Here is a 9,464-nt window from a genome sequence, read left to right as displayed (position 1 = left end):
AACCAATCAGACCTGAATGCTGTTAAATTGCCGTATTTACTGAACTTGTCTGTTTTGGTTAGGTTCATTTCGTAAGAACTCTCCCTTTAAAAGCACACTTTGGCCTTTTGATATTATGTCCTCATAGTCCCCCTAGTGGGCTGTATTCTCTCAAGTCTTAAATGTTTTTGTACAGCCATCCATCGAGCTTTGAATGGTCTCCCTTCAACTAGATGAGCTATAATATATGAGATTTGGTCAACTGGTGTGTCATTTGTGATGGTGACAGGCAGTGGCATCAATGCCCAAAGTTTTGGTCAATCTCTCCAAATTGAGAGGCGAACTAAAAGCGGGGAATGGTTAAATCAAACTAAAAAAATTTGGCCTGAGAAAGCCTCTGTATTCTCATACTTGAGCTCTTATGTACAAACCACAACTTAATTTAGTACATAAGCACATGGGCAAATTGAAAACCTAACTTAGAAGTGTGCTTCTGTGATAACAGCTCAGTCTCAGCCAATTACAGACAGTCAACCGTTCTGTCCCTTCGCTTCCTTTTTTCTGTCCCTTCGCTTCCCTTTTTCTGTCCCTTCGCTTCACTTTTTCTGTCTACAAATCTAACTGACCATGTGTTTTTGGCCATAGTCCCTCTGAATCTGTTCTGATTCTAGGGGCTGCCCGATTTGCAAATCTTTTTTGGTTTTGTTTTGTTTTTTCTCTCTCTTTTCTTGCTCAAATTAAACTTTGTTAAATTTAATTTGCCTAAATTTATTATTTTAACATTCATAATAGCCAGAAAGTGGAAACAACCAATATTCATTAACTGATGAATGGATAAACAAAATGTGAAATATTCATACAATGTACTATTATTCAACCATGCAGGAATAAGTATCATTACATACTATAACATGCATGAACTTTGAAAACATTATGCTAAGTGAAAGATTCCAGACACAGAAGGCCACATATTGTATGATTCCATTTGTAGGAAATGTCTGGAATAGGTAAATCCGTAGAGACAGAAAATAGAATAGTGGTTGCCAGGGGTGGAGGTTGGGGGAACTTGAAATTAGCTGCTAATAGGTACAGGTTTCTTTCTGAGGTGATAAAAATGTTTTCGGGAGGAGAGGCCACCATCAGGAATGACAGTAACTATCCAGACCAGGAAGTTCATGACCAGCCGACTACTTCAGAGGAAACAAATGGTCATTGACGTTCTTCATCCCGGGAAGGCAACAGTGCCTAAGACAGAAATTTGGGAAACACTAGCCAAAATGTACAAGACCACACCAGATGTCATCTTTGTATTTGGATTCAGAACTCATTTTGGTGGTGGCAAGACAACTGGCTTTGGCATGATTTACGATTCCTTGGATTATGCCAAGAAAAATGAACCCAAACATAGACTCGCAAGATATGGCCTGTATGAGAAGAAAAAGACCTCAAGAAAACAGTGAAAGGAACGCAAGAACAGAATAAAGAAAGTTAGGGGGACTGCAAAGGCCAATGATGATGCTGGCAAAAAGAAGGAGTAAAGATTCTGCAATGACTTCATCTGTAATAATTTTGTGACATTTTCACAAGAGGACTAAAAAATTGTAAAAAACTTTTAAAAATTGTTTTGGGGTGATGGAATTTGACAGTGGTGATTGTTGCACAACATAGCAAATACACTAAAAACCACTGAAGTGTACATTTTAAAATGTTGAACTTGATGTTATGTGAAGCATATCTCAACTTTAAAATGCTATTAAAATAAAACTCAATAGAAAGATTGAAGGAAAAAATTGAATAAATATCCCAGAAAGAAGAGTAAAAAGACAAAGATAGAAAATAGGAGAGAGAAAATTAGCTATTTAGGAAAAGAGAGAGCAGGGGAACAGAATAGGATAAATTATCAATAAAATAATTCAAGAAATATTTCCAGAACTGAAGTGTACAGGTTTCCAGATTGAATGTCTATAATAATGGATAAAGGTAAACCCATTGCAAGATACATAGTAAAAATTTGTGAAAATATGACTGGGACAAAAAAGAAGATTCTACTAATTTCAAGAGAGAGAGAGAGAGAAACAATAGTTCACACTCAAAGAGTAAAAGTTCCAACTTCAAACCTCTCAATTGCTCCACTGGAAATTCCTTCAATCTTCTGAAGGGAATTATGTCAGACATAGAATCTATACTCCACCAAACTATCATACAAGTGAGGGTAAAACAAAGACGTTTTCAGCCATGCAAAGCGTGGTGGATATTTTCTATTTTCTCTTCCAGACCTACTCTTCATCCTGCTTTATGCGCTAGGAGGATTTTTTTAATGACCTGCATCAATGGACTTCCTTGCCTTCTAGGTTTGACAGTGGGAGGCACCAGGAGGCGATCAGAGGGTAGAAGGAGAGTGAGGTGATAATATTTATTACCCTTGCCTCCCTCCCTAGATTCCGTGGATCACCTGCATCCCTCCACCAAAGGCCACAGCTCTTGTCAAATAATTCTCTCCTATAGCTACTCTCTCCACGTTCTAGTAACTTCTTCCTCCCTTGATCCCTTAGGCTTACCATCAACATCTCTGAGGTTCTGTCCCATCTCTTACTGGTTTTTATTTACTCCAGTGTATCAGTTAACTATTGCAACACTCATGCTGCATAACCACTACTCCAAAGTCCACGGTCTTAAAACAACCATTTTTTTCTCATGGATCTGCAGGTCAGCTAGACCTTGGATGACTTAGACTGGGTATCTTTACTTCATGCTTTGGTAGCTACGGCAGCTGTGCTTCTCACTGCAGGTCTATGGGGTGGTTGGAGCAACTCTGTCCCCCTTGTCTGTCATCCTCCTTAGACCAGCAGGCATGTTTCTCTCAAGGTGGCGGCAGAGGCACATAAGAGCAACAAAAATATGTGATATCTCTTAAGGCCTAAGCTTGGAACTGGCATGCTCTCACTTCTATTCACACACCATTGGCCAAAACCAGTCATATGGCCAAGCGCAAAGACCTGAGGCAGGGAAGTACACTCCATGCATAATAAGGGCCTGAAAGGGTATGGATACAAATAGGGGTAAAAAAAATTGAAGTCTCTTATTCAATCTGCCACCCCTGCCTTCATCTTTATAAATATTCCCTTATGTTAAATCCACAGCAATTACCCCCATTTGAGTGTGCCATATATTGCCACTCGGGCACCAGACAGAGGTAGGAATAGGTACCAGGAAGGGCCCAAGAAAACAGACCCCCCAAAAGGATTCTGATATTCTATTGCTTTCGTATTTAAGAAGCACACAACTAACTTCACCAGGAGAAAATAGGATACTGGTAATCCATGGCATTCAGTGGTATAATAGTGACTCAGCTTATCATTGGTGGTGGCAAGGAATAGATTCAGGGGGAGGGGAATAGAAAAAAGTGACTGTGGTATTTAGTCACCATGGTGACAATAGTGTTGATAAAGACTATGGGGTCAGCTGACTGCCTCTGATGGCTCTAAAGAGAGTAAATAGGAGAGAGAACATATTGAAAGCCTGAATCCCCTATTCAGAGTCTGATGAGAAATCAGAAAGTCTCTGTGGTAGTCCTTCCCTGTAGTCACTGGACTGATATGGATAAGGACCAAGTCTACAAAATTATTTTAATGGTTGCAAAGTTGCAAACACAATTAAATACTCAAACCCTTCCAGTCTCTTACAATAAGCTAAGGGTACTGATGGGAAAGAAGTACACATTGGGACCCCAATATGAGATGGAGACATTTGTACAGACATGGATGAGACTGAGAATTTAAATGCTAAAATCCTTTTAAAATTCCTTGAGGAGGTTTATATCCTGCAACCCATTTCCATTGAATAAAAATTCTTCAGTGGCTGCACTGTGGGCAGTTATGTGGCTTTCCTCGGGACTCACCTCCAGTACCCTTCGTTGCTTCCAGACCCACAAGGAGAGTTAAATGCCAGCATAGTCCAGATTGTAAAGCATAAGACCTATGACAAGAGGAGATAGACTTTATGCCAAAAGAGTTGCAGAACTTCATTAACTTGTATCATCGGGAGTCTGGGAACGTGTATTAAGTGGATTCAAAGATTGTTAGACCAAGAAGGATATAACTTAAGACTTGATTAAGATAAATTTATTGAAATGAGTGCACAACTGAGAATTAGGATTTAATATCATGGTCTGAGCACTTGGGAAGTGGTGTTAGTAGCTAGGTTGGTCAATGTTGACAGTAAGCAACTGTCAGTAAAGATGAAATGCCGGAACTTCCCTGGCATACGATAAGAGGAAGAAGTCCAAATGCTAAAGGACATGAGGAAGCTAAGGTGAATCTGTTATATGCAACTTGATCAACCATTCCCTAGCCATAAGGGTGGGCTTAGAGGAGGAGGGCTCAGGGGACACTTCCTTTTTTCAAGGCATTAAGAAATGAGCTGAACTGACTCTAATCCTAGAACCTAAAATGTCACCTTTGTTCACTAATTAGGGTGTGCTTATGGAAGTCAGGTAAAAGGTGGAGTTTTGGTCTAAGAAGTCCAGTGAGATCATCCATTTTATGGTTCCCAGTCTCAGAAGATATATTTTGGAAAGATATACTTATTAATTGAAAGAATCCTTATATTGGTTCCCTGACCAACAGAGTGAAGTCTACTATGGCCAGAAAGCAGTACCAAGTAGCAAGTAGAAGCCTCTAGAACTTCCCCACCCCAACCCACTCCTCCTTGTCATGCTAGTAACTCAAAATCAAACCGACCACCCCAAAGGAACTGCAGACTTAGTGCCACCATTAAAAAGACTTGTTAGAGGCAGAGGTGTGATTATAACCATATCCCCATTTATCGTCCTTCCTCATTCTTGCAAACTCCAGATGGTCTTGGAGAATGGCTGTAGATTATTATACACGTAACCAACAGTGCCATTCATGGCTGATTCTGGATGTGGTAACTTTGTGGAGCAAAACAATGCAGTCCTTGAAACCTGATATGCAGATATTAGCCTAACAAATTCTTTCTTCCCCCATTTTTATCACGAAAGATCATCAGAAGTGATGTAGCAGGGATAGCAATATTCCTTCCCTCTTTCACCTCAGAGTCAATGTTCCTGTTCTTTGTCATAATACAGTCTGAAGAGACCTTGATTGTCTTGATATTCTATAGAACATCACACTAGTCATCACATTGGTAACATAATAGAAAGTTCAAAGTTTTCTCACATCAGTGAATTTCCTAAGGGTCTAGCGGTCTAGTTCATGTCAAGATATACTTTCTAAAGGAAAAGACAATTGTTTGCACCTGCCACAAAGAAGCATAGTGCTTGGCAGTCCTCTTTGGATTTTAGAAGCAACATATACCACATATGACGTTTGCCTACCCATCATCAGGAAACTCATAATAAGGCTGTCGGTTTTTAGTGGGGTTTAGAACAAGAAAAGACTGCAACACATCCAGACAAGTTATCCTGACATTTGAATTGCACAGGATAGCAGTGATCAAGAGGTAAATTAATGGGGCAGGTAGTGTATTTTCTACATGGATTACTTTGCACAGGTATGGTCAAGAAAAGTTTCTTGGGGGAAGAAGAGGTATGGGATTGTATTAGTCCATTTCTTTTGCTTATAACAAAATATCTGGAACTGGGTAATTTATAAAGAAAATGAAATTTATTGCTTACAATTTCAGAGGCTGGGAAATCCAAAGTCCAGGGAACACATCTGGTGAGGGTCTTCTTTGGTGATGGCTTTACAACAATGCAGGGGTCTCACATGGCAGAAGATGGCAGACAGAGAGAGAGAGAGACTCCCATATGCTCTCCTTTCAAAGCCCTCAGAACCCTGCCCCTGACCACCGTTATTAATCCATTTACTATGGCATAGTCCTACAATCTAATCTCCTCTTCAAGGCCCCACCTTTCAATTACCATAATAGGATTTCTCATCTTCAACAGTTACAGTGGGAATTAAGCTTCTAATATATGAACTTTGGGGGATACAATTCAATCAATTCACAGCATTCTGCCCCTGGCCTCCAAAGTTCATGTCCTTCTCAGAGGTAAATACATTCATCCCATCCTCCAAGTCTTAACTTGTTTCAACACAAAAGTCCAAAGTGTCAAGGTCCCATCTGTGAAATTGAAGTAAGTTATCTACTTCCAAGATATAATGGTGGGACAAACATAGGCTACATATTCCCATTGAAAAAGGAAGAAATGGGCCAAAAGAAAGGGGTAACAGGTCCCAAATAAGTCTGAAAAACAGCAGGGAAGGAATCAAATCTCAAAGCTGGAGAATCATGTACCTTGACTCCATGTTCAACATTCTCTACACACTGGGTCCTCAAGTCCTCAGGCAGCACCACTCCTATGGTTTTCTTGGTCTAAGGCCATGCTTCAGCTCTCCCATGCTGGTGTTTCACATTGGTAGCTCTGTGATTCTGAGGTCTCCCTGTCAGTCCTGCTCTCACAGTCCCACTAGACATGGCATCGATGAGGTTTTTCTGCTGCAACTCTGACCCCACGTTTCTGCTCAGCATTGCTCTAGTGAAGGCTCTATGCAGTGAATCCACCCCTGACAGATCTCTTACTGGTCCCCCAGGCTTTCCCATACATCCTTTAAAATCAGGGTGGAGGCTCCCAAGTTTCAGAGCTCTGGTATTCTGCAATCCTGAGACCTAACACCATGTGGATGCCTCCAAGCCTTCTGGCTTGTATTTTCCAAAGTCGCAGATCCAGCCACACCTGGGGCCAATTTAGCCACGGCTGGAATAGCCAGATCAGCCAAGGTGCTGGTGTGGGGCCCAGCATCCTGAGGTGGCCCTGGGCAGTGAGCCCGTGGAGGGCGCCTCAGGCCTGTTCCCCAAGACCATTCTGTCTCCCTAGGCCTCTGGGCCTGTAATAGAAGCGTTGGCCCCAGAGGCTTCTGCCTTTTCCCCCTTCTCTTGATAATCCCTTTCTTTTGTACTAATCTTCTTAGCACCATTGCATTTTTCTCCTGAAAATGCTCTCTGCTTCTCAAGAAGAGAAGCCCACGAGACCGGGCTGCACTTTTTCCAAATCTTTACACTCTGCTTCGCTTTTAAACTCTGACTTTGTGTCATGCCTTTACTGCTACAACTCAGTGTAGGCTACTACAAGGAGCCATTCAGCCTCCTAAATGTTTTGCTGATTAGAAATTTCTTCTGCCAAATACCCGGGTCAGCATTTCACATTCTATAAAACTTTTGGACACAAATAGAATGCAGCCAAGTTCCTTGCCAGTTCATAACAAGGGTGATTTTTAACCCGGTTTCCAATACACCCCTTCTTATTTCTATCTGAGGTCTCCTCAGAATGGTTCTTATTTCTGTGAGCATTCTGGTCACCACTATTTAACCAGTTTCTAAAATGTTCCAAATTTTCCCTGGTCTTCTTGTCTTCTAAATTCCCACCAGCAGTTAGGCTTTTTCTAGCCTGCTCGTTCAGATTCTTCCAGTCTTTCCTCAACACCCAATTCCAAAGCTTCTTCCACATTTTCAAGTATTTGTTATAAGCAATACCCCACTCTCAGTATCAATTTTTTGTATTAGTCCATTTCTGTTGTTATAACAAAATACCTGGAACTGGGTAATTTAGAAAGAAAATGAAATTTATTGCGTGCAGTTTCAGAGGCTGGGAAATCCAAAGTCCAGAGAACACATCTGGTGAGGGTCTTCTTTGGTGGTGGTTTTACAGCAATGCAGGGGTCTCACATGGCAGAAGATGGCAGAAGATGGCAGAGAGAGAGAGAGAGAGAGAGAGAGACTCCCATATGCTCTCCTTTTAAAGCCCTCAGAACCATGCCCCTGACCACCATTACTAATCCATTTACTACCACATGGTCCTACAATCTAATCACCTCTTCAAGGCCCCACCTTTCAATTACCATAATAGGATTTCCCACCTTCAACAGTTGCAGTGGGAATTAAGCTTCTAATAAATGAACTTTCGAGGACACAATTTAGTCAATCCACAGCAGGGATCATATGCTAGAAAGGAAAGGTGAGTCCATTCCAGAAAGGAGAAGCAGCTAAAAGGCTCATGAAATATTTCCATGTAGTTTTGTTTCAAAAATCCAAGTCTCAAGAAGCCATCATTTCTAAATTAGAGAGGTTGCATGAAGCTCACAGTTTCCTGCCTTCTAGTGACACAACTTGGATTAGGAACCATGGGCTTACCTCTACTCAAGTTCTTCCAAACCCCAATGCAATAGTCTGAGTGTTTTAAAGTAAGTCTTTGCCACCAACACCATCAGTGGCTAAGATGATATCAGGAGGTGACCCAAAATGAGGAAAAATAATGTGATATCCCTGGATAAAGTGTTTGCACAGTGTAGTGGCAATGATCACTTTTACTTGATCTATCCAAGGATGATTTTTTAAAAATTGTTTTCCATTCTCTATGTCCCTTGTAGGACAGACTCTTTCCCAGGAGCAGACTGTGGCTATCCTAGAGGTGGCTTCTCTCTGGGACTCTTCTCTAACAGTCTGCAAATCAGCACTCAGAGGCCAGAGGAAGGGAAAGAGAGGAAAAGGGTACCCCGTTTAGTTCCGCCTTACTTCTGTCTTTGGAAATAAGCGGCACCGTGCACCCATCTCCCTGACAGCTGTGAAAAGACAGGAGCTGCTATGGACTGAATGTTTGCATCCCCCCGAAATTCATATGTTGAAACCCCACTCCCCAAGGTGGTGGTATTAGGAGGTGGAGTCTTTGGAAGCTAATTAGCCCTCGTGATGAGATTAGTACCCTTAGAAGAATGGACAGGATCTCTCTCTCTCTCTCCACCCCCTCCCCCTCCACCCCACCCCTCAACCCCTTGCCATGGATACAAGAAGACTGTCGCTTGCAAACCAGAAAAAAAGGCCCTCTAGCCAAACACTGCATCTGCACAGTCCCTGATCTTGGACCTCCCAGCCTCCAGAATTGGGACAAATAAATGTTTGTGGGTTAGGCCCGCCAGTCTGTGGTATATTTCTCATAGCAACAGGGGCTGACTGAGGCAGGAGCCAGAGAATCATGGGTCTACTTCGTCAGACCATCAGAAAGGACCCTTGAGACCCAGGCTGAAGCCCCTCCGCCTCGGCCACTGCCTCCATCTCTCCGAGAGGGCAATCGCATCAGAAGCGAGCGTCTGCCACTCAGAGTCCCGCGATGGCTGAGGAGCCCGGGCGAGGAGCGTGGCCGATGTGCGGCAAACTTAGCAGTCTTCCAAGATGGGAGCGGCCGAGAGAGCGGCTCCGGGAGCAGCGCGGAGGCCCCGGCCGCCGGCTCGGTCTCTGCCCCTGTCCCGCCGCTCCCGAACCACGGCTGGCGGCGGCGGCCTCGCTGCGGTTTGGCCCCCGCCGGCCCAGCGCCCAGCCCCGGCAGCTCCTGCTGCGTTCCGCGTCCTCCTCCCGGTCCCCGGGAGTGTGCAGCAAGGGAGGGGGCAGGCGAGACGCTAAGGTACTAATTGCATTAATGAAAATGGCAAACACATCCTTTCCATCTGGCA

General features: G+C 43.0%; 1 pseudogene; it reads left to right on the top strand.

The window, feature by feature from the left end:
• The first annotated feature begins 1,133 nt into the window (after positions 1 to 1,133).
• LOC134375722 (small ribosomal subunit protein eS24-like) lies at positions 1,134 to 1,517 on the top strand (annotated as a pseudogene).
• Positions 1,518 to 9,464: the final 7,947 nt, after the last annotated feature.

The sequence above is a fragment of the Cynocephalus volans genome, chromosome 4, assembly GCF_027409185.1.
Source record: "Cynocephalus volans isolate mCynVol1 chromosome 4, mCynVol1.pri, whole genome shotgun sequence".
In the NCBI taxonomy this organism is placed as follows: Eukaryota; Metazoa; Chordata; class Mammalia; order Dermoptera; family Cynocephalidae; genus Cynocephalus; species Cynocephalus volans.
Note: the sequence above shows the minus strand (reverse complement) of the source record. Positions and strands in the feature narration are given on the sequence as shown.